We start from the raw sequence: 27,242 nt of genomic DNA, 5'->3' as shown, positions 1-27,242 counted from the left end.
GGTTCTATGGTGTAATGGTTAGCACTCTGGACTCTGAATCCAGTGATCTGAGTTCAAATCTCGGTGGAACCTGTTTTTAAGTTGTATGTATGCATTAGCTTAAGTTAAGTGTAATGTCTTGTTTGTGTTGTAGTATCTATAGAGATTTGTGATGTAGTATGCAACCATTGTCCTGTCTTTTATGTATTATGAAACTTATTGCCGTCTGTCTTGGCAGAACTCCCAGAAAGAATAGTTACTGTAGCTCAATGGGATTGTTCCTGGTTAAATAAAGGTTAAATAAAAATAAAATTAATCTGTAAGATGTATAAACATTCCTCTCTTCATTACCAACATACTGGAAGTCGGCCATGTTTAATTGGATACTCTCCAGTTATTGTTGTTTGGTAGATTAACATTATATTTTCCTACTTTGGGTACTTTTCATTTCATATTCTTTGTCTGACATTTTCTATTCCCTGTTTGTATTTTCTGTGACTGCATTTGGTTTTAAATCTGTTGGAGTTTCTTCAGACTAAAGCAAAGACACTGATGATGTCATCCAAAAGAAACATAAAGAACAGCAACCTGTTTCCAGAGGAGACTAAAGAATGATGGAGCAGCAGGAAACAGAGCAGCTCAAATAGCAAACAGCTGATTTATTCATCTGACTCGTAGAATAACGCCAATGATTGACTTGTTTTACATGCCACATGCTGATTATTGGGGACTTGATTTGATGGATTTACTCTTCCTGTTGTGTCTCTGTTTAAACTCCTAACTAACCTAAAGAACACTCAAAAGCTTCAAGATAAAACTTACTTAAGAAGCTTCTTCATGTTCAAGAGAAGGCCTGTTTCCAGCCAGACTATGAATTTATTCATGAAATCCCTATTATTAATACGTGTTCAGTCCCATATGGTCTAGCGGTTAGGATTCCTTGTTTGCACCCAGGTGGCCCGGGTTCAGCTCCCGGTATGGGAATTGGTATCTTGCTGGTGAAGGTCCGCAGCAAGATCTGTATGATCTCCGGCATTGTATTAGTATTAAATCAGAGCTGTAGTTACGTACATACCTTACACTGTTAGACTTTGCTGTATTTCTACAGTTATCACAAAATACCATGACTTTCTTTTCCAGTTCATTACTGTAATAAACATTGCATTATGGGTAGTAACATTTCATTTACAGTGATTTACTGTATTTTTTGAATTTGCGGTAGTCTGCTGTAAAACCACAGCACTAGTGCTACTGTAGTAAAATAAGGGGGGGCTGTGGCTCAGTGGTAGAGCGGTTGCCTGCCAATCGGAAGGTTGGTGGTCCGATCCCCGCAGTCATTGTCGAAGTGTCCTTGTAATGGAAATTTACATTTAACCAATGATTTTCATATTAATTATTCATGATAAGATTTCCAATGCCTTTCAGAGTATATGACTTCTCTATCTTTCCTCAATGTCTTCTCCTTGTAGGGGACAACTGAATTTGTTATGTCTTTGCATTTTCCCACCAAGGAGGGCTCGCTGATTCCACTCTGGAATCCAAACGACAAGGAAGCAAATTCAAACAGCGGGGGTAAAGTTAAAATTTCAATAAAAGTTTCAATTCATTTGGATAAATTATTTAAATTGGACATTGAGATGGTTTGTGAGACAAATATTGACTGTGATTCAACTGAGGGATTTGGGGAAAGTTATATTTTGTTTTGTAAAACTTTGGGTTGCGTACAAAACAGGAGAGAAGAGAAGCTAGTTTTTTTGCAATTCTTCTGGTCGCACTTGGCACTATTTCACATCTCACATCGTCTGTAGTTCTCTATTCTGTCAGGACTTAACTCTATCTCCCCCACCTCTTCTTTTTTTTCTTGTTCTGTCTTGGCAAGAAGTAATATGCTTTTAGGTCATCTGTCCATCTCTACATCAGAATCAGAAACACTTTATTGATCTGTGAAGGGAAACTCTTGAAAAGAGTGCTCCTTCGAGCCGGATTTGAACCAGCGACCTAAGGATTTCAGATATATACTTCTACAGTCCTCCGCTCTACCAACTGAGCTATCGAAGGACAACAATGTATATAAACACACTTCCCATTCATGTGAATGTGATAACACAGGGCCCCCTGGAGGGATTTTCTGCCTGGGCCTGTAGCTCAGTGATAGAGCGCACTTCACAGTCTCAATGCCCAGATGTATCACAAGATTTGAAGTGAACTTTGCATTGCACAGCGATGGTGGTATATTAGTGAGCATAGCTGCCTTCCAAGCAGTTGACCTGGGTTTGATTCCCAGCCATCGCAGTAGCTTTCTTTGAGTGATGTTACTTGCTTTATTTTACAAGAAGTCAGCAGAAAGGTTACTTGCCCAACCTGGTTTGATAAAACATCAGATCTCTTTGGGCTGGACGATTATGGCAAAAGTGATAATCACGATTAGTTTGATCAATATGGAGATTATCACAATTATTTGTTGATTTTCTACGCCAAAGTGCTGGAAAGGAAGATTTCACCATCGTTGAACCTCAGGTTAACAAGGAACAATCTCAGCAAGGTGATAAATGATTCTTCACCAAGTTCAGGCCAAATGACACAGTTGTAAGAGACCACATTGGTTTGGCTTCCAGCTATGTAATATATGCAAATGGCAGTGGTGGGATTTGAACCCACGCCTCCAGAGAGACTGGAGCCTAAAGCCAGCGCCTTAGACTGCTCGGCCACACTACCTGCAAACATCAGCTCTCCACATTGTGACAAACACCGGCATCGTAACTAAAGTTATGCTTGGTAATGGTATTGGAAAAAAAAAACTTTGCAAGGAAATAGCCAATACTTATTAAAAACTGCCAATACTTTATTAAAAAATGTTATCACACTTTGTCATTTTTCTCTGGCATTGTTGATATTAGAATATTGTAACCAGCATTAAGTGAGGAGGTTTAGGTCTGTGTGAATATGGGCTGAGCATTTACCTGGGCTGAATTTGTGAACATCTTCTTCTGCATATTCACTGTAAAGAGACATTACTCCTCCAACTGCCAACTATTGTTCCAGAGACAATAGGCTATACAGTTTTAGATTGCAAGGTAACTGTCCAAGACCAAAGACTACACGGAAATTCCTCAAGTGATCAAAACAGTTTGTCAAAATTCGCAGCACAGATATAAAACCACTCTTTAAAATGTGTACATGTACCATTCAAAAACAAAAGTACAATCATGGAACACATACTACGTAGATATTGCAGCCATCCTGATCACAGCCACGAGGGGATCTGCATGTGCTTCATTACAAGCAAGTTTCTGGAGGTTCAAATGGCATCTTTGATGGCGGCCAGGGTGAGATACTGATTTGCAAAGTGTATAGCTGTAAATCTGCTTCCTAAAAACAATAACAGGTCCGGCACTCCTTTCCCTATTTTCTCTTTTGGCTTCTTCATCACTCTTTTGTGCCTTACCTCTATTAGAAAGTACAGTTCTGCAAACCATGTACATATTAATCTTTGCGGTCATTGGTATGCAGGTCACTTGATGCAATACAACCAAATACATAAGGCCCCACCCAACAGTTTTGTGATACGTGGCGTGCAACTGTATGTCAATGATCAAGCTTGTTGCTGTGACCAAGAAACCACCAAAAAAATGACTGATACATCATCAGTTCAAAAATTTTCTTGGATGCCAAATATTTGAATTCAAAGTCAGAATCCAATTGACATTTAAGAACAAGACAATGCACATCCAGCTTCTATCATCAGTCAGCCATTGCACCCACACTGCTGCTGTATGTGGACTGTGGCTTCTGCGTCAGTGAGGGGTCCAGCAAGCTGCAGACAAAGTTTGGGGAGTGGCCAGACCAAAGGAGGCCACTATCAGCCTCATTGAGCGGCTGCTGCAGGAGCTAGGAGTGGCAAACGGGAGGGACCTCATGGGGTTGCCACTGGACCAGTTGCACATGGAGCAATCTGGCGTGTGCCTCAACGCCACGTCAAGTGCAGGACCTGCCTGGTGTGCAGCTTTATATAGAGACGGGTACCATCAAGAAGGGGGGTGTTGTCTTGACCAAGTATTGCTGTGCCAGAGGGTTCCACGTCTCTGGAATCATATCATTGCCATCTGAACAGGTTCATTCCAGGTTGGTGTCTCCCTTACGGTATTTTCTTAATTCCTTACAGTTTATTATAAACACCCAGTATAGTCTTTTATTAAAAAAATCATTAGATTGGAAAGCTAGACCTTTTTAATGGACTATTAAATTGTTATTGTTTTTTCAGGAACCAGTGCAAATGCGCTGAATTTCCATCTTTACCTCCTGGAAGGAGGAGGTGAACAGGTGGAACCAGGATCGGGGGAGTGCGGCGGTGACCAGTAGGCCATCATCTCTGCTCACCTACGCCGGGCATGTGACCCAGTGAGTCAACACCAGCAGCTTGAAGGTGTTTGGCCGGCCATTTGTGCCAAACTTCAGGCCACCCTCCAAATACACTGGTATGCTAATGTAATAATAACTGTCTACCTAGTACAGTGAGGAAAATAAGTATTTGAACACCCTGCTATTTTGCAAGTTCTCCAACTTAGAAATCATGGAGGGGTCTGAAATTGTCATTGTAGGTGCATGTCCACTGTGAGAGACATAATCTAAAAAAATATATTCAGAAATCACAATGTATGGCTTTTAAACTATTTATTTGAGAAGTGGGAGAACTCGCAAAATAGCAGGGTGTTCAAATACTTATTTTCCTCACTGTATGAGGAAAAATGTATTTTTAACAGGCAGAAACCTCAGACTAAAACTGGCTCATGGAGGGCAGTCATCTGACACAACCAGCTGGGGGAGAGGGGGAGAGAGAGAGAGAGAGAATGGAATGAAAAGATGACCACGACAGCCGCTGCATCCACTACTCAGGTGCCACCACAATCCAAGGAAATCTGAGAGTGGAGAAAGCACAAGGGCTTCTGGAAAGAAGCAACATTAGTTACATGCATGCTTTTTCAAGTATCAACAACAATCATAAAGATGATAGCCTACACACATCATTGCAGGGGGCACCCAGATTTGAACTGGGGACCTCTTGATCTGCAGTCAAATGCTCTACCCCTGAGCTATACCCCCACATACTCTATGTTGGATATGCTTATGGTGCATCAAAACAATGGCTGGGCCTCCACCATGTGGTTACCTTCACAGTCTGAGAAAGTATCCAAATCTCATCTACTGTATGAAAGGGAGTTACAGTTTTTTACAATTGCTATGAAAGAATTTTCAATACTTTTAACAAATTTCCAAAATTATTAACACAGTTAACACTACATCCGCATGTGTAAGCTATACTATTACTGTTTTTTACAATTCCTATGACAGATTTTTCAATACATTTAACAAGTGTCCTAAACTCTTAACACACCAACACACCCAAAACACACAACTGGCAAAACTGGCAAAATTAATTTCATGCTCAAAATCACACATTGTAAACTAAACTCCAAAACTAATTTTCAAAATACAATAATACACTAACACAACACACTATGTCTAACAAAACACTGCAAACATGTTTCAAAATCAAATAATTACTCCAAACACTAACACATGTTCTCTTCCAACAGGAACATTTAGTCAATCATAACACAATGACAAAAGAAAACACTATCATCAGCTGACATTACAAAATCTGTTTTATTTCAGATGTGTCAGGTATGCCCTTATACAATAGACAGTATATTGTATTGATTATAGATTGTGTTTTGCACATGCATTTTGTTTCTTTTGTTGAAGAAATTCAATACAAAAAATGAATGACCATCTCAGAGTAGCTTTATAGAATGCACAGTTTCTGAAAAAAAAGACAAAGACAGAATTGCAGCCGTAAAGACTATATTTGCAGAAGGACATTACTGCAAGATATACAAACAGAACACCGGAATAATTTTTAACAAAAATAATCTTCTAATCTGCTCGGTCTTCTGCATTTGGCCACATGTTCTCATCCACATCACATAGCTCAGTCCGTGGGGAGTAAGGACCAGAGTCTGGTGGTGGACTGGTAGCTGGAGAGGTGCTAGGTCCACCTCCTGGGCACTGCCAAGGTGCTCTGGAGCAAGGCACCGAACCCCCAACTGCTCGGGGTGTCTTTCCATGGGCAGCCCCCCCCACTCTGACATCTCTCCATTAGTGCATGTATAGGTACTGAGCATGTGTGTGTAGTTCAGGCCTTTGTGTAATGTGTGTAATAACAACAGAGTGTAAATTGTAATTTAACTAATAAAGTATACTTCAGTTGCATAACAGGGAAACACACATAAATAAAGACCTTATAAATGAATGAAAGTAAATACAACAACAAAACCAACTGTCACACCAGACTCCATGTAAATAATCACTACTTTTATCATCGTAAAATACACTTCATTAAAAGTGGACAGAAACTAAATAAATCTACCAAAAGCCGTCTTGGTTCATCTTTCCACTGTTCCAACAATCACCACTCTGGTCTGGTTGGAATAGACTCTTAATTCACGCATTTACATGTGGAGATATGCTGCTCTATACACGCTAAAAGTAGTGATTATTTACATGGAGTCTGGTGGAGATATGCTGCTCTATACACGTTAAAAGTAGTAATTATTTCAGAGCTGCCAACTTTTCCAAGAACCTTGGAGTGAGATTTGGGGGGGACCAACCCATATTTTGCCACGTACAAAGCCATTTCTTTGGCTCTTTCAGCATCATTATACTTCAGGGTTTAATTTGGGATTTGTTATATGTGGGGGATGGGGCTCTCCCTAGGGGGTCTGGGGGTATGCCCCCCCCGGGAAAAAATTTGACAAATAAACCATTAAATGGCACTTTCTGGAGAGTTTTGGGCAAAAAAATGGAGAAATCAAGTCTTGCATGACATGTGCGAAACTGTAGGGTTAAGAGCCTTTGTGTTGGTGTAGTATTAACAGGTATTAGAGCATTCAGCATTTACATTATTTACATTATTAACTCCTTATGATATAAGAACTGACCCAGACAATGTGCCAAACATAATGAACCACATGAAGAGACAGTAGCATATGTCAGCAACAGCTGAGAAGATTTGGGTCTGTGGTTAACAGGTCCAGGGGTCCCTGGTGCAGGGACCAGGGACCCAAAGTTAAATTATTGTTGAGGGATCAACTAAGACCACGGAAATTCTAAAGAATGAGAACCACTGAGTTACATAAGTTCTAATCCTTTAACCTTTGTGCCAAGGTTCAGTAATGTTTGGCCCTCATCCTCTGTACCCCACTTACTGTTTTTACTTTTTTGGGAAAATAAAGACTATTTGTTCATTTTATGAAACGTTGCATGAATTATTAATTTCCATCTCTGTTGTCCGAGATTTGGAGAGTTGTAATTTAGTCTGCTGTGCATGTTATTGATATGGTAGTATCTTACTCAGATCGTCTGACAGACACAAAGGCCCATTTGGGTCTCTGGTCTCTGACAAAGTTTGGAGGAGGCTGTACACTGCTCTTCATCGCAGGACTACACGGATTTAACGCGTCACTGTCCACAGCAGAGCGAGTCCACTACAATGAACTGAAGTTGCTATGCTACCAGCCGTGCTGCTCACCTCTATTGTTACAGAGAGAGTGAACACGAAGCGACGGACGGGTGTGCTGTGATACTCAGAGCTCATACCTGGAGCCGGGGAAATGCACCTGGGATGGATCGTGGACAAAATGTTCTCAGTTTGCGACAATTCGAAAATTCCACAGACAGGGAGCGCTCTTGAACCCCCTCACAGTCTCTGAAAGCACGACTAGTCGATCACGAGTGGCTCAATAGGTAGATCTACAGATAAACTCATCTTTCAGAAATTTGACCGACCGGGTTGACACTTCAGCGTGAGAAATCAGGGGTGTGGCGTGTGAGCGTGTGAAACCAGTCAAATGCGTGTGTTTCACGGCCAACGCGTGAGAGTTGGCAGCCCTGTAGAGGTCATGACACTTCGGCTGCTTAGGGGCTGGTCCTTTGCCTCCAGAAGGCCAAACCCCTGAGCCGGCATATGCCCTCAACCTTGCCATCCACTCTCCTTCCCCCATGCTCATCTAAAGGCAACATGAATATGGACAACAATATACAATGAGCATCCTTTGGACAACACACTGACACTACAGCACAAACGCACACCTACTATGACAGCTGCATTATAAAATCAATCAAGTTACTTTTAAATGGGTAGTAATCTACCTAGATGATTAGCATAGAGTAGGCTATGTCATAGCAAGTTAGTTACATATTGTTTCTCTATTCTATTCATATTGAGAGTATAATATGTAGATCGTAACATCAGTTTGTTTACATGACACAAACTAGCCATAATACAGTAGTTAACCTGCAGCTTGCAATTTACCCAGGGGAGCTCGATTTTAACGCCACAAGCATTTGCTTTATGGCTTTTTAACGTTGAGCTGCACATGTATGCTTATCAGGCTATTTTCCTGTTACTCAGGAAGCTGGCTCATGCGGAAATGTAGAAGCTGTATGTGCATTGTATTGTTCTTACATGTCAATTGGATTCTGACTTTGAATTCAAATATTTGGCAGAACTGTACCTTCTGATAGAGGCCACTTGGGTTTTCTTCGGGCTGCTCTATGGTCTTCTGCAGAAGAGAGGCTCACTCCAGGTTATGTAAACAACAAACGTCCCTGGGTGGATTTGAACCACCATCCTTTCGGTTAACAGCCAACTACGCTGACCTATTGCGCCACAGAGACTGTACCTGTCTGATGTTTTAAGGGCCGGGCACTAGATCTTTAAGCCACAAGCATTTGCTCTATGGCTTTTTGAGGTTGAGCTTCACATGGTTTGCAGAACTGTACCTTCTAATGGTGCTTTTCCACTGCGTGGTATCTACTCGACTCGCCTCGACTCTACTCGCCTTTTTTGGTTTTCCATTACGAAAAAAGTCCCTGGGACCTGCTACCAGGTACTTTTTTTAGTCCTACCTCAGTCGAGGTCCCAAGCGAGCCGAGGCGATACCAAAAGGTGACGTGGAAACCTGCAGACTGCTGGTTGGTCGGATCATTTAAAAAAAAAAATCTAGCCAGACAACGACTGATCTACTCTCTGCACTATTCTTACTTTTCAACTGTTCAATATTAAGGGCTATTAGGGGCTTTATGTCGTTTCCAATATTGCACACTGTTACTTTAAAAAAACAATATATCAAAAAAAGTTTTTATTTAGCTTTTCAAGTAGCGCATCAAACCCTCCCGTACATCCTGGTCTTCTTCCTCTGCACCCTGTGACAGTGTCCCCCCCGGCTCTGCTGTCCCAGATGCATGGCCATCGTTGTAATAAGCCTCTCCATGACTCTCATAAAGATTATACGAAGCCCAGTAGGTCAGAACCAGAGATTTCACCGGTCGGACATCAAACGCCCACCAGACGGTCTGCGGCGGCGATTTTGCAAAGCGTGAATGCTCTGAAACACAAACAGTACACAGCATACGTATTTTGGTGTGTAATCGTGGTTGCTAAAGTTCATGTACTTCATATAGCGTATAGTAAATAATGACCGGGGCCCCTAACACATGCAAATGTTAGCTAACGTTACCAGGAAACTTAAGTTACCCTTTTGTGTCGGCGAACAACCGTCATGTTGATGTCTGAACTCCGTCGGAACTCCGTCGGAATTCCCAAACTCTTGTTTTTTTCAGCGATGATTTTTGTTGCTTCCTTCAGTTTTGTTTGAAACAAAACATTTCTTCTGGCTGCGGCAACTAGCCGACGTGCTGTTGTGGGTCGCGTTGAAAATTACATCATCACGCGTAGCTATGGTGACCAGCCACGCTGAGGCGTTACTCAATATGCAATGGAAAACGGACGTAGAATGCGCCGAGTCGAGTAGAGGCGAGTCATGGCGATTCGAGTTGAGCTGTTACCAGCAGTGGAAAAACGCCATTTGAGCAATGCAGGATCCTTGTGTGGACCACATTTCTGCGCTTAGTGTCGACATCTATTGTAATTAACATAAATTCCGCTGGGCCTTTATAGAAGATTACACTGTTTTCTTTCTTTTAACTCCCTTTCATAGAGTATAAGACAACCACATGGTGGAGGCCCAGCCATTGTTTTGCTGCATGATAAGCATATCCAACATAGAGAGTGTGGGGGTGTAGCTCAGTGGTAGAGCATTTGACTGCAGATCAAGAGGTCTCCAGTTCAAATCTGGGTGCCCCCTGCAAGGATGTGTGTAGCCTATGTAGATAGTTGTTGTTGATACTTGAAAAAAGCATGCATGTAACTAATTTTGCTTCTTTCCATAAGTCCTTGTGCTTTGTCCCCTCTAAGACTTCCTTGGATTGTGGTGGCACCTGAGTAGTGGATGCAGCTGCTGCCGTGGTCCTGCTGGACGCCCTGCTACGCCCTGCACTACTACTGCTACTTATATTAGTAATAGTTCTGTTATTTTTACTGCTCCCATAATTACCACTGGTCATCTTTTCATTCCATTCTCTCTCTCTCTCTCTCTCTCTCATCCTCTCCCCCAACGGATTGTGTCAGATGACTGCCCACCATGAGCCAGTTTTAGTCTGAGGTTTCTGCCTGTTAAAAAGACATTTTTCCTCATACAGTGAGGAAAATAAGTATTTGAATACCCTGCTATTTTGCAAGTTCTCCCACTTCTCAAATAAATAGTTTAAAAACCATACATTGTGATTTCTGGATATTTTTTTTTAGATAATGTCTCTCACAGTGGACAGGCACCTACGATGACAATTTCAGACCCCTCCATGGTTTCTAAGTTGGAGAACTTACAAAATAGCAGGGTGTTCAAATACTTATTTTCCTCACTGTACTAGGTAGACAGTTATTATTACATTAACATACCAGTGTATTTGGAGGGTGGCCTGAAGTTTGGCACAAATGGCCGGCCAAACACCTTCAAGCTGCTGGTGTTGACTCACTGGGTCACATGCCCGGCGTAGGTGAGCAGAGACGATGGCCTACTGGTCACCGCCGCACTCCCCCGATCCTGGTTCCACCTGTTCAGGCCTTCCAGGAGGTAAAGATGGAAATTCAGCGCATTTGCACTGGTTCCTGACAAAAAAATAAAATATGAATAGTCCATTAAAAAGGTCTAGCTTTCCAATCTAATGATTTTTTTAATAAAAGACTATACTGGGTGTTTATGATATACTGTAAGAAATTAAGAAAATACTGTAAGGGAGACACCAACCTGAAATGAACCTGTTCAGATGGCAATGATATGATTCCAGAGACATGGACCCTCTGGCACAGCGATACTTGTTCAGGACAACACCCCCCTTCTTGATGGTCCTCGTCTCTGTATAAAGCTGCACACCAGGCAGGTCCTGCACTTGACGTGGTGTTGCTGCACACGCCAGATGGCTCCATGCGCACCTGGTCCTGCAGTGGCACCCCCATGAGGTCCCTCCCGTTTGCCACTCCTAGCAGCAGCCGCTCAATGAGGCTGATGGTGGCCTTCTTTGGTCTGGCCACTCCCCAAACTTTGTCTGCAGCTTGCTGGACCCCTCACTGACGCAGAAGCCACAGTCCACATATAGCAGCAGTGTGGGTGCAATGGCTGACTGGTGATAGAAGCTGGACGTGCATTGTCTTGTTCTTACATGTCAATTGGATTTTGACTTTGAATTCAAATATTTGGCATCCAAGAAAATGTTGGAACTGATGATGCATCAGTCATTTTTTGGGTGGTTTCTTGGTCACAGCAACAAGCTTGATCATTGACATACAGTTGCACGCCACGTATCACAAAACTGTTGGGTGGGGCCTTATGTATTTGCTTGTATTACATCAAGTGACCTGCATACCTATGACCGCAAAGATTAATATGTACATGGTTTGCAGAACTGTACTTTCTAATAGAGGTAAGGCAAAAAAGAGTGAAAGCCAAAAGAGAAAATGGGGAAAGGAGTACTGGATCTCTTATTGTTTTTAGGAAGCAGATTTACAGCTATACACTTTGCAAATCAGTGTCTCACCCTGGCCGCCATCAAAGATCTGTGCTGCAAATTTTAACACACTGTTTTGATCCCTTGAGGTATTCCCGTGTAGTCTTTGGTCTTGGACAGTTACCTTGCAATCTAAAACTGTATATCCTATTGTCTCTGGAACAATAGTTGGCAGCTGGAGGAGTAATGGCTCTTTACAGTGAATATGCAAAAGAAGATGTTCACAAGTTCAGCCCAGGTAAATGCTCAGCCAATATTCACACAGACCTAAACCTACTCACTTAATGCTGGTTATAATATTCTAAAATCAATGCAAGAGAAAAATGACAAAGTGTAATAACATATTTTAATAAAGTCTTGGTAGTTTTTAATAAAGTATTGGCTTTTTCCTTGCAAAGGTTTTTTTCCAATAAAATTAACACGCATACCATTAGTTAGGGTGCCTGTGTTTTTCACGATGTGGAGAATTGAAATTTGAAGGTATTGTGGCCAAGTGGTCTAAGGCGCTGGATTAAGGCTCCAGTCTCGTGTTCAAAACCCAAATCTGACTAGCTCCAGTCTACAGCACTGATCTGTTGAAGCCACATGCTCCTTCAAGGTAATTAAGGTCTGCAAACCTTAATTGAGAAATACGTATGTCGGTACACGATCCGTCCTGCCTCCATGATCCGTTCTGCGCATGTGCAATTAATTCGCGCACGCGCAGATGATAATCATGATGTAAGAGGATCTACCAGGGATTTACGGCACTGCACGATCTGTTCCATAGCAGCGGTCTGCTGTTAGCCTCCACCAGAAAGCTAACGACGTTAGTTTAGCTAACAGCTAATTCGGCTAGGCAATACAGCTGGTGTCCTGAAAAGTTGGATTTTTCTTTTTTATTAAATTATGCAATTAAGATCAATTTCCAAAAGATTATTTTTTTAATTCCTCTTTTAGTCAACTTCAGCATGGGTTCCTAAATGCATACATACCACTGTATGCATGTATACCTGCATGCATTTCAAAATGTAGGCCAAGTAAGTACCAAGAAAGTGAGATTATTCACATGCTAAACACTCCGCTTGAGTCAACAGTCACTCTGAAGGAGCTGCAGGTAGTCTCAGAACAGGATCCAGTCAGGTCTCCCAGCTCTCCACTTCCATTCATCAGGGATGGCAAAGCGAGCTACCAGAGGAGCTTTTAGCCTTATCTTGCGTCAAGCAAGTTGGAATGACACATGCGTGGCGCATGGGCTTTGCACTGTGATTCCGGGGGCCCGTGTGCTGGCCATGGCACATGAGGGCCACCTGGGCATAGTGAAGCTAAAACAGAGATGCTGCAACCCAGTGTGGTGGCCAGGCATAGACAAAGACATTGACGCCCTCGTTAAGGAATGTCCAGCATGCCTGGTTAGTGGGAAAACCGGCCACCGACCCCCACCACCTCTGGCCTGGCCCTCAAAGCCATGGGAGCATCTGCAGTTAGAAATAATGTGGCGAGATCCACGGCCCCCCCACTATCAACTGTTTTTGTTCGTAGTATATGACTTATACTCAAAATGTCCTGAGCTGACCACCACCGGCTCTGCCACTTTCTAGAGTCACACTTCTCCTGCTGGGGTCTTCCACAGACCATTACCATTGACAATGGTCCACAGTTTATTTCTGTGGAGTTTACTTCGTATCTGAAGAGCAGGGGGATTCGACACTTCTGCACAGCCCTGTATCACCCACAGGCAAATAGGGGGGTGGAACACTTTCATCAGTTCCTGAAAAAGGACATCAGAGCACATCAGGCCTGGGGCTGCTCCTTTAAAAAAGCCATACGTCTAATACTGCTACACTACAACGCAACCAAGCACACAAGATACCAGAAATCACTGTAGCGGACTGGGTGAGAGCTTGCCGACCCCACGGGGAACAAGATGGCGTCATTTTGGTCCACTCCACAGCAAGTGGCCCGCCGACTGGGACCATCCACATAACTCCTAGATGACGGCACCCGCTGGCACGCTAGCTGCCTTCAGAAGGTGCCAGCACCTACTGCAACGTCAACTCAGAGCAGCGGGGAGATACTGCCACCCAGAGCGGAGCAGAAGGTCTCCATGTCTCAATCAGCCGCACAGCCTGAGGATACTCCCTCGGTGTTACACACAGTGCCCCCATCACCATCGCTGCTGCCCCGGCCCGCAGACTCTACACCACGGGCCGTTTCACCTTCAGCTGTATGTTCACCATGGCCAGTGTGCACGAGGGCACAGTCTGATTATTTGAAGGACTTTGTACCCTGATTACCTCGATGACTGTGTTTCTGATTTCCTGAAGAATGTAGTGTTTACTTTCAGGTTTAAACCCCCCAGAGAGAGGAACATGTTATGTCCGTTCAGGACAAATTGATCTGTGTTCGTTTGGATATGCCTAAACCTGTGTTAGTTTGTAGCGCCTCAGCGCACCAGTGATATACAGTTGATTTGGTCTGAAATGGGCAGTTCCGCATTTCTAAAAGTTAAGTAAGCAGCACGCTTAAACAGCTCGTCCAGCGTCCTTATTAAACATAACCGTATCCCCACGAAGCTCCAAAAGAGTTATGGTACTTGCTTTATTTGTCAAGAAGTAACCAGAAAGGTTACTTGCCCAACCTGGTTTGATAAAACATTAGATCTCTGTCATGGCACTAATAAGGGAGCATATCAATCAATCAAGCTGCCTCCACGAGGATCCACAGACACAGGCAGTACACTACGATTTGCACTTTGCCCGTGTCTGTTACTACTAAGCCAAATGAAAAGTTTATGAACATTTGGGCAAACAGGTAAAACGCTGCTGTTCAGGTTGTCATGGCCGAGAGGTTAAGGCGATGGACTTGAAATCCATTGGGGTCTCCCCGCGGGGGTTTGAATCCTGCTGACAACGATGGGTACTGGTGGTAGCAAACCAATGACACATTGTCATAGTATACCAAATTGCAGATGTTTGTTCAAGAACATTATTGCATCATCTCATAGGTTCTGGAAGCTCTAATTTCAGTCTTAATGCCATGGGGTGTTACAAGATTTGCAGTAAACGTTGTATTGTCCAGCAGAAAGGCAACAGGTGTGTTACTTTTTGACTATGATTTACACTCACCTAAAGGATTATTAGGAACACCTGTTCAATTTCTCATTAATGCAATTATCTAATCAATTAATCACATGACAGTTGCTTAAATACATTTAGGGGTGTGGCCCTGGTCAAGACAATCTCCTGAACTCCAAACTGAATGTCAGAATGGGAAAGAAAGGGGATTTAAGCAATTTTCAGCATGGCATGGTTGTTGGTGCTAGACGGGCCGGTCTGAGTATTTCACAATCTGCTCAGTTACTGGGATTTTCACGCAAAACCATTTCTAGGGTTTGTAAAGAATGGTGTGAAAAGGGAAAAACATCCAATATGCGGCAGTCCTGTGGGCGAAAATGCCTTGTTGATGCTGGAGGTCAGAGGAGAATGGGCTGACTGATTCAAGCTGATAGAAGAGCAATTTTGACTGAAATAACCACTCGATACAACCGAGGTATGCAGCAAAGCATTTGTGAAGCCACAACACGCCCAACCTTGAGGCGGATGGGCTACAACAGCAGTAGACCCCACCGGGTACCACTCATCTTCACTACAAATAGGAAAAAGAGGCTACAATTTGCAGGAGCCCACCAAATAGGACAATTGAAGACTGGAAAAATGTTGCCTGTTCTGATGAGTCTGGACTTCGGTTGAGACATTCAGATGGTAGAGTCAGAATTTGGTGTAAACAGAATGAGAACATGGATCCATCATGCGTTGTTACCACCGTGCAGGCTGGTGGTGGTGGCGTAATGGTGTGGGGGATGTTTTCTTGGCACCCTTTAGGCCCCTTAATGCCTAATTGGGCATTGTTTAAATGCCAGGGCCTACCTGAGCATTGTTTCTGACCATGTCCATCCCTTTATGACACCATGAACCAATCCTCTGATGGCTACTTCCAGCAGGATAATGCACCATGTCACAAAGCTTGAATCATTTTAAATTGGTTTCTTGAACAAGACAATGAGTTCACTGTACTAAAATGGCCCCCACAGTTACCAGATCTCAACCAAATAGAGCATCTTTGGGATGTGGTGGAATGGGAGCTTTGTTCCCTGGATATGCATTCCACTCTCCACTGGAGGCATGGGTTTGAATCCCACTTCTGATGTGAAGTTTTTCCATCTGGACCTAATGTCTCAGACATGATATTTGGAAAAAAGAACTAAGCAATTCTTTAAATTTTAGTGGACATGAATTTGCACAAGATACTGAATTGCAAGTACAGCAGCACCTTTTGTGACTATCTGCATTATAAACCCACGTAAACTTTCCATGTGTAGACCTATCTACTGCTGTATTCATTGTTTGTGGCAAGTCCTTTAAAACCTTTTCTTGACTTGCCTTTTTCCACATCCTGTGTGAACGCTTTGCTTACTAAATGACTTAAGTTAGCCAGTAATCGCTGCGTTTTCATCAAATCTTCTTTCTGATTGTTGTGTGCCTTCAATCATAATAAGTGTTGATATTATGAAAGAAGCTGCCTGACAAACCAATGTTGCATTTTAAAGCACTGGTTCCATGGTGTAATGGTAAGCACTCTAGACTTTGAATCCACTGAGCCAAGTTCAAGTCTCGATGGAGCCTCATTTTAAGCCAGAGTACTGGTGAAATTAAAAAAATCCACCTATATAGTCTCCACTTGTAGTTTAAACTAGGCTAACGGATAAAATATCCTTTTTTCCGACATTTCTGGACACAGGTTGAAATTTTGGACAGAAAACATTGGTGGATCTTGATTCACACCACAGGATTCAGCCTGCATTGCACATTGGTGTACAGAGTCGGTAAGATGCCTTCACATCCCGCGCAAAGTATTGCCATTGTCAAGCACATTGCCACACTGGTGACTTTCTTCCATGTCCCCATAAACGCCCATATATTTGGGCCGGCAATTGGGAAACCTTCCCTTGATAACTATGACCTGGATGACTAACAACCTACTTTATCATGAGACAGTTGAGGTACCGTATTACTATTTCTGTGAGAGATCATAATAAATTTTCGGCTTTTCAGACAGGATGGCCGAGCGGTCCAAGGCGCTCCGTTCAGGTCGCAGTCTCCACTGGAGGCTTAGGTTCAAATCCCACTTCTGACATGAATTATTTCCGTCTAGAGCTACTTTCTCAGACATGGTGTTGGGGAGCTTGAGCTCAGCTGTACTTTACAATTATAGTGGACATGCATTTGTGCAAGCTATTGAATTGCAAATGCAGCTGCACCATTTGTGAGCATTTGCATTATCAACCCAACTAAAGTTATCATCTGTTTGTCACTGTAGATCTATCTACTGCTGTATTCATTGTTTGTGGCAAGTCCTTTAAAACCTTTTCTTGACTTGCATTTTTCCACATCCTGTGTGAACGCTTAGCTTACTAAATGATTTAAGTTAGCCAGTAATTGTTGTGTGCCTTCAACAGAGATGGGAAGTAACGAAGTACAAATACTTCGTTACTGTACTCAAGTAGAATTTTCTGATATTTTTACTTTACTTTACTATTTATTTTTGTGGCAACTTTTTACTTCTACTCCTTACATTTTAACACAAATATCGGTAGCCTACTTTCTACTCCTTACATTTTACAAAATGGCTTGCTGCTTTAGTTTTGTACAAGACGTTGTCATATCGGAGAATAGCGCGGACACGCGGCTCACACCGCGAGCGGGTGCGCGCGCCACACGGTGAAAAAAGTGAGAGAAATGAAAAGGAGACTAGCTGTCCCGAGGATAATCATCTGAGATTGTGTGTGAGAGTCTTTGAGAACTGTAAGTCGTCTAACTCATGTTGTCAGTTCACTTAAGCCTGTTATTGGTCTATAATTCTTCACATTTAAAGTAAGTTAGCTAGTGGTTTTGGTGTGGTCTTCACTTGTTAGCTAGGTTGCACGTTGATCTTAATGAAGCATCAACACTTTCAACTTTCACATCATTTCACTGGAGTTATCCTTATTATTGTTTACGTCATCAATACCATATTCAATCTAAATGGATGGTAATACATCTACTGTACGTTGCATTTGACGCACGACTAAGACAACTCAACCGATTCAGCACTCTGCATTAATTCACAGCAAATCATTGAGGCTTGATGGCGCTAACGTTAGCACACACAACTGAATTCATATCTTGCTAATGAGTCAGAATCTTATTAACCTGGAGTCCCAGTTTCTGTCATAATAACCATATATGTTATGTTTTAGGCCTATTGGCAGACAGCCATTTAAAATGTAACCATTGCCATATAAAGACATGTCCTCCATGTCCACTGGAGTTCCTCAGCGTCTCTCTGGTAACATTTGTGTGCTCCAGGTAGCTTTCGCAAGGCTACTTTTACTTTTATACTTTAAGTAAATTTCCAAGCCTGTACTTAGTTACTTTTACTTGAGTAAAGAAGTTTAATCAGTACTTCCACTTTTACCGGAGTATTTTTTAACACAAGTATCTGTACTTCTACTTAAGTACGGAAAGTGAGTACTTTTGCCATCTCTGGCCTTCAATAGCGTAAGTGTTGATACTATGAAAGAAGCTGCCTGGGAAACCCATGTGGTCTTTCAGAGCCGTGGTTCCACGGTGTAATGGTGAGCACTCTGGACTTTGAATCCAGTGATTTGAGTTCAAGTCTCAGTGGAACCTAATATTAAGCTAGAGTATTGGTGAAATTAAAAAAATCAACCTCTACACTATCCACTTCTACTTTAAAGTAAGCTAAGGGGTAAAATAGCCTTGGATGTTGGACTGTAAAGCAGTATTTTGGTGGAGGCATGTTGAGCAGTCACCTGTACTTCATGTTAACTTAAAGGAGCTTTTATGTATGGGGAACATGCATGAGTGTATTGTTGTTTTTCCCATGTCTATAACAATTTTAATGTGTGGGATTCTTTGAGTGCTTTAACATGTTTGTATAGAGTGGGTGTGTCCGATGTTTAATTAGTTGTGTCTATAATACACGCAGTTACACTTACACTCACCGGCCACTTTGTTAGGTACCCCATGCTAGTAACGGGTTGGACCCCCTTTTGCCTTCAGAACTGCCTCAATTCTTCGTGGCATAGATTCAACAAGGTGCTGGAAGCATTCCTCAGGGAGTTTGGTCCATATTGACATGATGGCATCACACAGTTGCCGCAGATTTGTCGGCTGCACATCCATGATGCGAATCTCCCGTTCCACCAAATCCCAAAGATGCTCTATTGGATTGAGATCTGGTGACTGTGGAGGCCATTTGAGTACAGCGAACTCATTGTCATGTTCAAGAAACCAGTCTGTGATGATTCCAGCTTTATGACATGGCGCATTATCCTGCTGAAAGTAGCCATCAGAAGTTGGGTACATTATGGTCATAAAGGGATGGACATGGTCAGCAACAATACTCGGGTAGGCTGTGGCGTTGCAACGATGCTCAATTGGTACCAAGGGGCCCAAAGAGTGCCAAGAAAATATTCCCCACACCATGACACCACCACCACCAGCCTGAACCGTTGATACAAGGCAGGATGGATCCATGCTTTCATGTTGTAGACGCCAAATTCTGACCCTACCATCCGACTGTCGCAGCAGAAATCGAGACTCATCAGACCAGGCAACGTTTTTCCAATCTTCTATTGTCCAATTTCGATGAGCTTGTGCAAATTGTAGTCTCAGTTTCCTGTTCTTAGCTGAAAGGAGTGGCACCCGATGTGGTCTTCTGCTGCTGTAGCCCATCTGCCTCAAAGTTCGACGTACTGTGCGTTCAGAGATGCTCTTCTGCCCACCTTGGTTGTAACGGGTGGTTATTTGAGTCACTGTTGCCCTTCTATCAGCTCGAACCAGTCTGGCCATTCTCCTCTGACCTCTGGCATCAACAAGGCATTTCCGCCCACAGAACTGCCGCTCACTGGATGTTTTTTTCTTTTTCGGACAATTCTCTGTAAACCCTAGAGATGGTTGTGCGTGAAAATCCCAGTAGATTAGCAATTTCTGAAATACTCAGACCAGCCCTTCTGGCACCAACAATCATGCCACGTTTAAAGTCACTCAAATCACCTTTCTTCCCCATACTGATGCTCGGTTTGAACTGCAGGAGATTCTCTTGACCATGTCTACATGCCTAAATGCACTGAGTTGCCGCCATGTGATTGGCTGCTTAGAAATTAAGTGTTAGGGACTTCCGGTTTGACGAACCAGGAGATGGCGGCTTAGAGAAAGTGCTCCCGACAATTTCGGACAAAATTACCCACTACAACACGATTATTTAGAAACAAACTTAGTTTTCAGGGTGGTTTAAGACAGTGGGTTTTGAGAATGCCCAAAGGGAAAAATAAAAAGTCAAAGCAGACAGAGTTACTCGACGTCGAAGGAGCTAGCCAAACTTCATCGCCTAGCAGCGTAATGTTAATGGAGGAGGACGATGATGAAACGCATACGCAACTCGGAGCGGGTCAAAGTGAGACCGGGGACTTTGGCCTCATACTTAAAGAGCTGAGAGAGTTCAGAAAAGACAGCAGTCAGCAGCTGAATGCGATTCGGGAAGAAATTAATAAATCCAATACTAGGATCGAAGAGGCGGAGAGGAGGATTGACGCGACTGAAACGCGGTTACAAGTGGCTGAGGATACCGTGCAGGAGTTGCTACACCTTCAGATACACCTAGACGCTAAGCTGACTGACTTAGAGGGCCACTCCAGGCGAGAAAATATCAGAATTCACGGAGTTAAAGAGGGTGCGGAGGAAAATTCCACATCGATGGTGATGTATGTGGAGAGCTTGCTGCGGGAGGGCTTGGAGCTTCCAGCTACATTTGAACTTCGAGTGGAAAGAGCTCACCGCGCCTTGATGCCGAGGCCGCCCGGGGAAGCCACGCCGAGGTCCATCGTTGTCAAGATGTCAAGCTACAGGATGAAAGAAGAGCTGTTGAGAATGGCTTGGCAAAAGCGAGGATTTCAACATTTTGGGAAAAGAGTCAATCTCGATCACGATTACGCGCCGGATGTCTTGAAAAAGCGAAGGGAGTATGCCGAAGCAAAAGCGGTGTTGAAGGAGAAGAAAATCCGATTTCAGACGCCATTCCCCGCCAGGCTTAGAGTTTTCTACCAGGAAGGAACTGTGATGTATGGTTCGGCGGAGGAGGCTACGGAGGATATGGCGAAGAGGGGGTTCCCGGTGTCGGTAATTAAACACCCGGACTCGCTGTTGGAGCGGATCCAGCGGTTCACGTGGCATACCGTCAAGAGACCAGGGAACCGGCATAGAGCTGGCAGAGCTTCGGATTTCAAGGAAAAATTACAGGCTTTTAGACACCAGGATTCAGGTTGACTGTTAGTTAACTGAAAATCGCTGTGTGCGAGTTAGCTGAAAGTATAACGGGTGAGTCCGTTGAGTCGTTATTTTCTTTTTCATTTTTCGCTCGGGACTCCCAGTAGAGAGAGGAATTACGTCCTTTAACACGTCCTGCTTATTAAAGAGGCATTGAACGGGCTGCATAACCAGGATTATAATGTAAACGTCGGGGGGATTTTCTTTTATATTTTGCCAAGACAGAGTCGATACCATGCATGAAGGCCCTCTCCCATTTGTTAGGGGGGAGGCTCTACCTCAGAGCCCTTTTTCCATCAGGGCTTCACCAGGGTCAATATTAAGACCCCACAGTTGGAAGTCTTTTTATTTCTATCTTTTTTGTTCTTATTGTGTTCTCTGTGTTGCAGCAGTTCTTGCTGCCATTCTATGTTGTTTGCGGGGTATATCCTGGGATTCTTTTTGTTACTCATGGTCAATTAGGGGGATGATTTATTTATCTATTTTTCTCTTTTCCTTACTGAATGCAATCAGTTAAAATAGCAACTTATAATGTGAATGGCCTTGTCAACCCCATCAAGAGAAGTAAGATATTAACTAAACTAAAGAGAGAGAGAGTTGAGGTTGCGTTTTTACAGGAAACGCATCTTTCGGATACAGAACATGTTAAATTAAAACGATTGGGCTTTAAGCATCAGTACTCATCATCGTATAAGGCGGGGCACAGGAGGGGGGTGGCAGTATTGATATCTAACAAGACTAGTTTCGAACCCATTTTTGAAAAAAAGGACACAGAGGGAAGATTTATTCTAGTGAGGGGAAATTTAGGGGGCTCATTGGTTACTTTATTTAACATCTACGCTCCTCCTAACTCTGACTGGAAGTTTTTTAAACAGATATTTGATTTGATAACAGCAGAGACCCATGGAGTCCTAATCTGTGGGGGGGATCTCAACATTAGACTAATCCCAAACTGGACTCCTCAAATACACACACAGTCCAGCCCAATTTGATAAGTAAAAAGTTCAATTTGTCTATGAAAGAAATCGGATTAATTGATATCTGGAGAGAATTAAACCCTTCAAAGAGAGACTACACCTTTTTTTCAAATCCACACTTGGCATACTCGAGGATTGATTATTTTCTTACTTTTGCTCAAGACCTAAACAGGGTAGTAGGCTGCGATGTGGGGAACATGGACCTTTCGGATCATAGCCCCATTTATTTAGAACTGAATCTGGACCAGTACCGGAAAGACACCTTATGGAGGTTAAATACATTTGTACTGATTCAGATGAAGGAACAAATTAAGAGGGATATTGCTGAATACTTAGACCAGAATGACAATGGTGAAGTCCCCCCTACAATATTATGGGATGCATGTAAAGCTGTGCTTCGAGGCAAGATAATTGGATACAGTGCTCACCTTAAGAGAGTAAGACAAAAAGAGTTAATTCAGTTGGAAGTAGAATTAAAACAATTGGAACAAAAACACAAAGATACAAATGATAAAAAAGATAGAGAGCTACTTAGGAAGAAAAAGAACGAAATAAATGAGATTTATACAAAGGATATACAAAAAAAGTTAATTTTTACAAAACAGAAATATTATGAAGGGGGTGGGAAAGCCAGCAAATTGTTAGCTTATAGGCTGAAAAAACAACAAGCAGAGAATTCAATTCATAAAATAAAAAATCCTATTACTAATTCTATGCATTACAAATTAAACGAAATACAAGATTGTTTTGAAAATTATTATAAAAAACTATACTCCCAGCCTCAAATAGATGGAGAGAAAATGGAAGATTTCTTTCAGAAAATTCATCTGCCTAAATTGAATAGTGAGCAAAGTAGGATTCTTGTAGCAGAAATAACAGAGAAAGAAATTCGCTCAGCCATATCGCATCTTAAACCAAATAAGGCTCCAGGTCCGGACGGGTTCCCTTCCGAATGGTACAGAGTCATGGAGGGTTCTTTGACCTCTGTGCTGCAGTCCACCTTTAACTGGGTTCTTAAAGAGAACAGTATACCTCCCTCTTGGAGGGAGGCGGTAATATCTTTAATTCCGAAGGAGGGGAAGGACAAGTCGGAATGCGGTAATTATAGACCAGTAAGCGTGTTGAACCAGGATTATAAAATATTTACTCATATACTAACCAAACGATTAGAGGGACTGCTACCATTAATTATTAGTCTTGACCAGACGGGTTTTATTCGCGGAAGACAAACTCAAGATAGTATTAGAAGGACTTTACATGTAATTAACCATATAACAGAAAATAATTTGGATGCAGTACTAGTGGGGCTGGACGCAGAAAAAGCGTTTGACTGTGTAAATTGGTCTTTTTTGTACAAAATTTTGGATAATTTTGGATTTCATAGTACCTTTATTAAAACATTACGAGCTCTCTACGATAGCCCAAGGGCAAGAATTAAAATAAATGGGGCTGTCTCTAGCCCCTTTTCATTAGAAAGAGGAACAAGACAGGGCTGCCCAATTAGCCCCCTCCTGTTTGCAATCTTTATTGAGCCCCTGAGTCAATGGATCATTCAGGACAACAATATTAAAGGAATCGTTATGTATGGGGGAGAACAAATTATTTCGCTGTTCGCTGATGATGTACTGGTGTATTTAACTGACCCTGAACAGTCTTTGGCACGGCTATTGGAATTATTGGAGCAATACGGATCTTTCTCTGGATACAAGCTGAATGTTCCTAAAACACAAATTCTATGTTTTAACTACAGCCCTTCTGTAAATTTGAAAAATAAGTATAATTTGAAATGGGACTCGGGTTCAATTAGATATTTGGGGGTGAACATTCCAATAGACTTGACAACTTTGTTCTCACTTAACTACCTTCCCTTGAACAAAAAGATTAGGGAAGACATAAGGAGATGGGATCTTTTACCTTTTCTTAATTTCGGATCACGAGTGGAATCGGTCAAAATGGTTATTTTGCCGAAATTGATGTATCTCTTTCAATCTCTTCCAATAGATATACCCGACCAACAATTTCAGGAGTGGGACAAGCTTATTTCAAGGTTCATTTGGCAGGGACGAAGGCCAAGAATTAGATACCAGAGATTACAATTGACAAAAATCAAGGGCGGGGTTTCTCTCCCATGCTTAAATGACTACTATACCGCTGCTCAACTGAGGCCATTAATATGCTGGTGCAACCCAGATTATCGTGCTAGATGGAAGGAGATTGAGGGTGCTATGTCAGATAAATTTCCAATTCAGGCTGCAATTGGGGACAAGGATTTGTTATATAATTTAAAGGAATTGGGAAACCCATGGATCTGTTTGTCACTTAAGATATGGAACAAGGTAATAGCTCAAAGTAACCTGAAGGATGGGGTAAAGGTCTTGAGATGGTGTGCGTTTGATACAGATTTTTTGCCTAATAGATGGGACGCAAGATTTAAGAGATGGACTTCGCAAGGCTTAACAGCATACTGTACATTTTTGCATAAGGGGACTATGAATAGCTTTCAAAATCTGAGGAGGCAATTTGGCTTAGATAAGGATGATTTTACAGATTCCTTCAGGTCCGGCATTATATTGACCAAATGCAGAAGAGGTGTACAATAGTAGGCGGGGATAACATTCTGTTAAAAGTGTTTATAGAGGCTTATCTTGTTGGCTCTAACCGGAAGCTCATCTCAAGAATATACAAGGGGCTACAACAAACAAAAGGTAGTTCAATGTCTGTAAAGCAAAAATGGGAACAGGAAGGAAATTTTGTCTTAAATGAAGAAGATTGGGAGAACTTATGTGAGATACAGTGGAAAACTTCCAGTTCATCTTTATGGCAAGAGTTTTGCTGGAAAAACCTTATAAGGTTTTTCATTACTCCAGCTCAAAAGAAGCACTACACCAATTCTTCGGCATGTTGGCGACAATGTGGGTGCCTCGAAGCAAATCATTTTCACATTTTCTGGTCCTGTACATTATTGATTCCATTTTGGAGGGAGGTTTATAAAGCTTTGCAAAGTATTTTTCAGGTGGACATTCAATTTAAATTTGAGTCTTTATATTTAGGTGCCTTAACAACAAAAAATGTTTCTTCTCATGTCAAATACTTGTTTCAGATCTTAAGTGCTGCTAGTAGAAAAGCTATTACTAGAAGGTGGTTAAAACCAGGAAAACCCACCATGGAGGAATGGATTGACATTATCTACGATATTTTCAAGATGGAAAGGATTACTTTTGCTTTGAGACTGCAACAGGGAACTTTTTTGAAAAGATGGGAAAGATGGATAACATACATCACTCCATTACGCCCTTCATTTGTTTAAAGTAGATTTGGGTGTCCTTTTTTTTAATTTGTTATTATTCCCCCTCGGAAGAGGGCTTTTTGAGTCATTGAGGTTTACCCCAACATGTTTGTTCAGTTTTCATTCTGATTTTACTAGGTCTAAAAATGGTTATGAGTATGTAATGTAGAATGAATGTCTAAAGGGTCCTGGCTTACTTTAGTACTGTCTACCGAGCCGGTGATGCTTTTGTTTGTGTGGGTTATTATTGTATAATTGCAAATGGCTCAATGAGAAGTATGTCAGGTAGTGTCATGGACTATATTGTATGGACATGTAAGATCAAAATAAAAAAAGAATATAAAAAAAAAAGAAATTAAGTGTTAACGAGCAGTTGGACAGGTGTACCTAATAAAGTGGCCGGTGAGTGTATATTCCATGATCTTCTTTTTATTTTATTAGCATGTTTATTGAGCCAAATTAGAGGCAAGTAGGGTGTTTATGGGGGTGAGGGTATTCTGGGGTTGTGTAAATAAAGTAGGCAGGACTAGATTATAGCCGATAGATATCAGAGATCCACCCATTACCTTAATTTATATGCGTTGTACTTTTCCCTTGCCGGGTGAGTGTGAAGAGATTTCTCTCTTCACGTTTAAGATGGCTCAAGAGATGACACGGGACAACCGAGCTACTTTGTACAAAGGGCAACCTGCTGGGCTGAACACCCAAGAGAGAGTCGCGCCAAGGCAGTCCCTTGTTCCTTTATTTATAGGTTGATACAAACAATAATAGTGTGTGAGTGTGTAATCATGTGGTTGGGTTATAGGTTGATACAAACAGCATAGTGTGTGTGTGTGTGATGTGGTTGGGCCTCCGTCCTTGGTTAGTGAGATACATGTTTCAATAAGAGAACGTGAGATACATGTTTCAACAAAAAGAACATTTTGTGAAATGCTTGCATAAGCTTTTATGAGAACAGAGTGTGACAATCACCCATATATCGCTACAAAGCCAAGCAGTTGAATATAGTACATCGAATATATCTTAAAACAGTGAGTTAGGGAAACTGTTACAGCATAGCGGCGTATTCTGTCGAACTTCACACGCGTAGTCTTCTCTTCAAGCAGACTTACTGCCTCCTGGTCTTATCTTGACCTGGTTACCACTTTCTTATTTTGTATGGCAGCACATCCAGCTGCTAGAGGTTTTCAACAATCTGGAAAAGCTCCATGTTGGAAGGAACAGTGGACTTGAGAAGGCACTGTTGCGGCCGTAGCTGTTGCTCCACGATCCGTGCTGGGCCCTGAAACGTTCCCCCCCAGTCTGGTTCGAATGGTGACTGGTCCACCTGGTGGACCGAGCTTCACTGGCTCTATGAGGGTGAGATGTGGATGATCAGCACCAATGGGAAGGAGTGGGCTGGCGTTCTTAAACTGCTGAAGGGAGAGACCTGTCAGGTACTTATACCTCTTCTGCAGACTATCTACTGGATAGGATTGATCCGCCAAGCCTAAGCGAGCTAAGCCGTTACTCCCAATACTGCCAGTCAGTATACTGTATGTTTAGCTTGTACAAGGTAAAAGACAAATCAAGACTTAACAGGACAGTTATTTGTGGAGGTGCTGTGGCTTAGTTGGTTAAAGTGCTTGTCTAGTAAACAGGAGATCCTGGGTTCAAGTCCCAGCAGCACTT

General features: G+C 42.3%; 9 non-coding genes across 9 annotated transcripts; 6 read left to right on the top strand and 3 right to left on the bottom strand.

Annotated features, from left to right (window-relative positions):
* trnaq-cug (transfer RNA glutamine (anticodon CUG)) lies at positions 1-72 on the top strand. The gene has a single exon. It is a non-coding gene; the product is annotated as a tRNA-Gln (tRNA).
* An 819-nt stretch (positions 73-891) lies between these two features.
* On the top strand, positions 892-963 carry trnaa-ugc (transfer RNA alanine (anticodon UGC)). Its single transcript has one exon. It is a non-coding gene; the product is annotated as a tRNA-Ala (tRNA).
* Positions 964-1,949: 986 nt separating this feature from the next.
* On the bottom strand, positions 1,950-2,037 carry trnay-gua (transfer RNA tyrosine (anticodon GUA)). The gene is given in 2 exon segments: positions 1,950-1,985; positions 2,001-2,037. It is a non-coding gene; the product is annotated as a tRNA-Tyr (tRNA).
* A 575-nt stretch (positions 2,038-2,612) lies between these two features.
* On the bottom strand, positions 2,613-2,694 carry trnal-uag (transfer RNA leucine (anticodon UAG)). The gene has a single exon. It is a non-coding gene; the product is annotated as a tRNA-Leu (tRNA).
* A 2,313-nt stretch (positions 2,695-5,007) lies between these two features.
* Positions 5,008-5,079, bottom strand: trnac-gca (transfer RNA cysteine (anticodon GCA)). Its single transcript has one exon. It is a non-coding gene; the product is annotated as a tRNA-Cys (tRNA).
* Positions 5,080-10,112: 5,033 nt separating this feature from the next.
* Positions 10,113-10,184, top strand: trnac-gca (transfer RNA cysteine (anticodon GCA)). Its single transcript has one exon. It is a non-coding gene; the product is annotated as a tRNA-Cys (tRNA).
* Positions 10,185-14,752: 4,568 nt separating this feature from the next.
* On the top strand, positions 14,753-14,834 carry trnas-uga (transfer RNA serine (anticodon UGA)). Its single transcript has one exon. It is a non-coding gene; the product is annotated as a tRNA-Ser (tRNA).
* Positions 14,835-18,578: 3,744 nt separating this feature from the next.
* Positions 18,579-18,650, top strand: trnaq-uug (transfer RNA glutamine (anticodon UUG)). The gene has a single exon. It is a non-coding gene; the product is annotated as a tRNA-Gln (tRNA).
* Positions 18,651-27,168: 8,518 nt separating this feature from the next.
* Positions 27,169-27,242, top strand: trnat-agu (transfer RNA threonine (anticodon AGU)). The gene has a single exon. It is a non-coding gene; the product is annotated as a tRNA-Thr (tRNA).

Source organism: Etheostoma spectabile, unplaced genomic scaffold (genome assembly GCF_008692095.1).
Source record: "Etheostoma spectabile isolate EspeVRDwgs_2016 unplaced genomic scaffold, UIUC_Espe_1.0 scaffold00019106, whole genome shotgun sequence".
In the NCBI taxonomy this organism is placed as follows: domain Eukaryota; kingdom Metazoa; phylum Chordata; class Actinopteri; order Perciformes; family Percidae; genus Etheostoma; species Etheostoma spectabile.
This window is presented reverse-complemented; position numbering and strand designations above follow the sequence as displayed.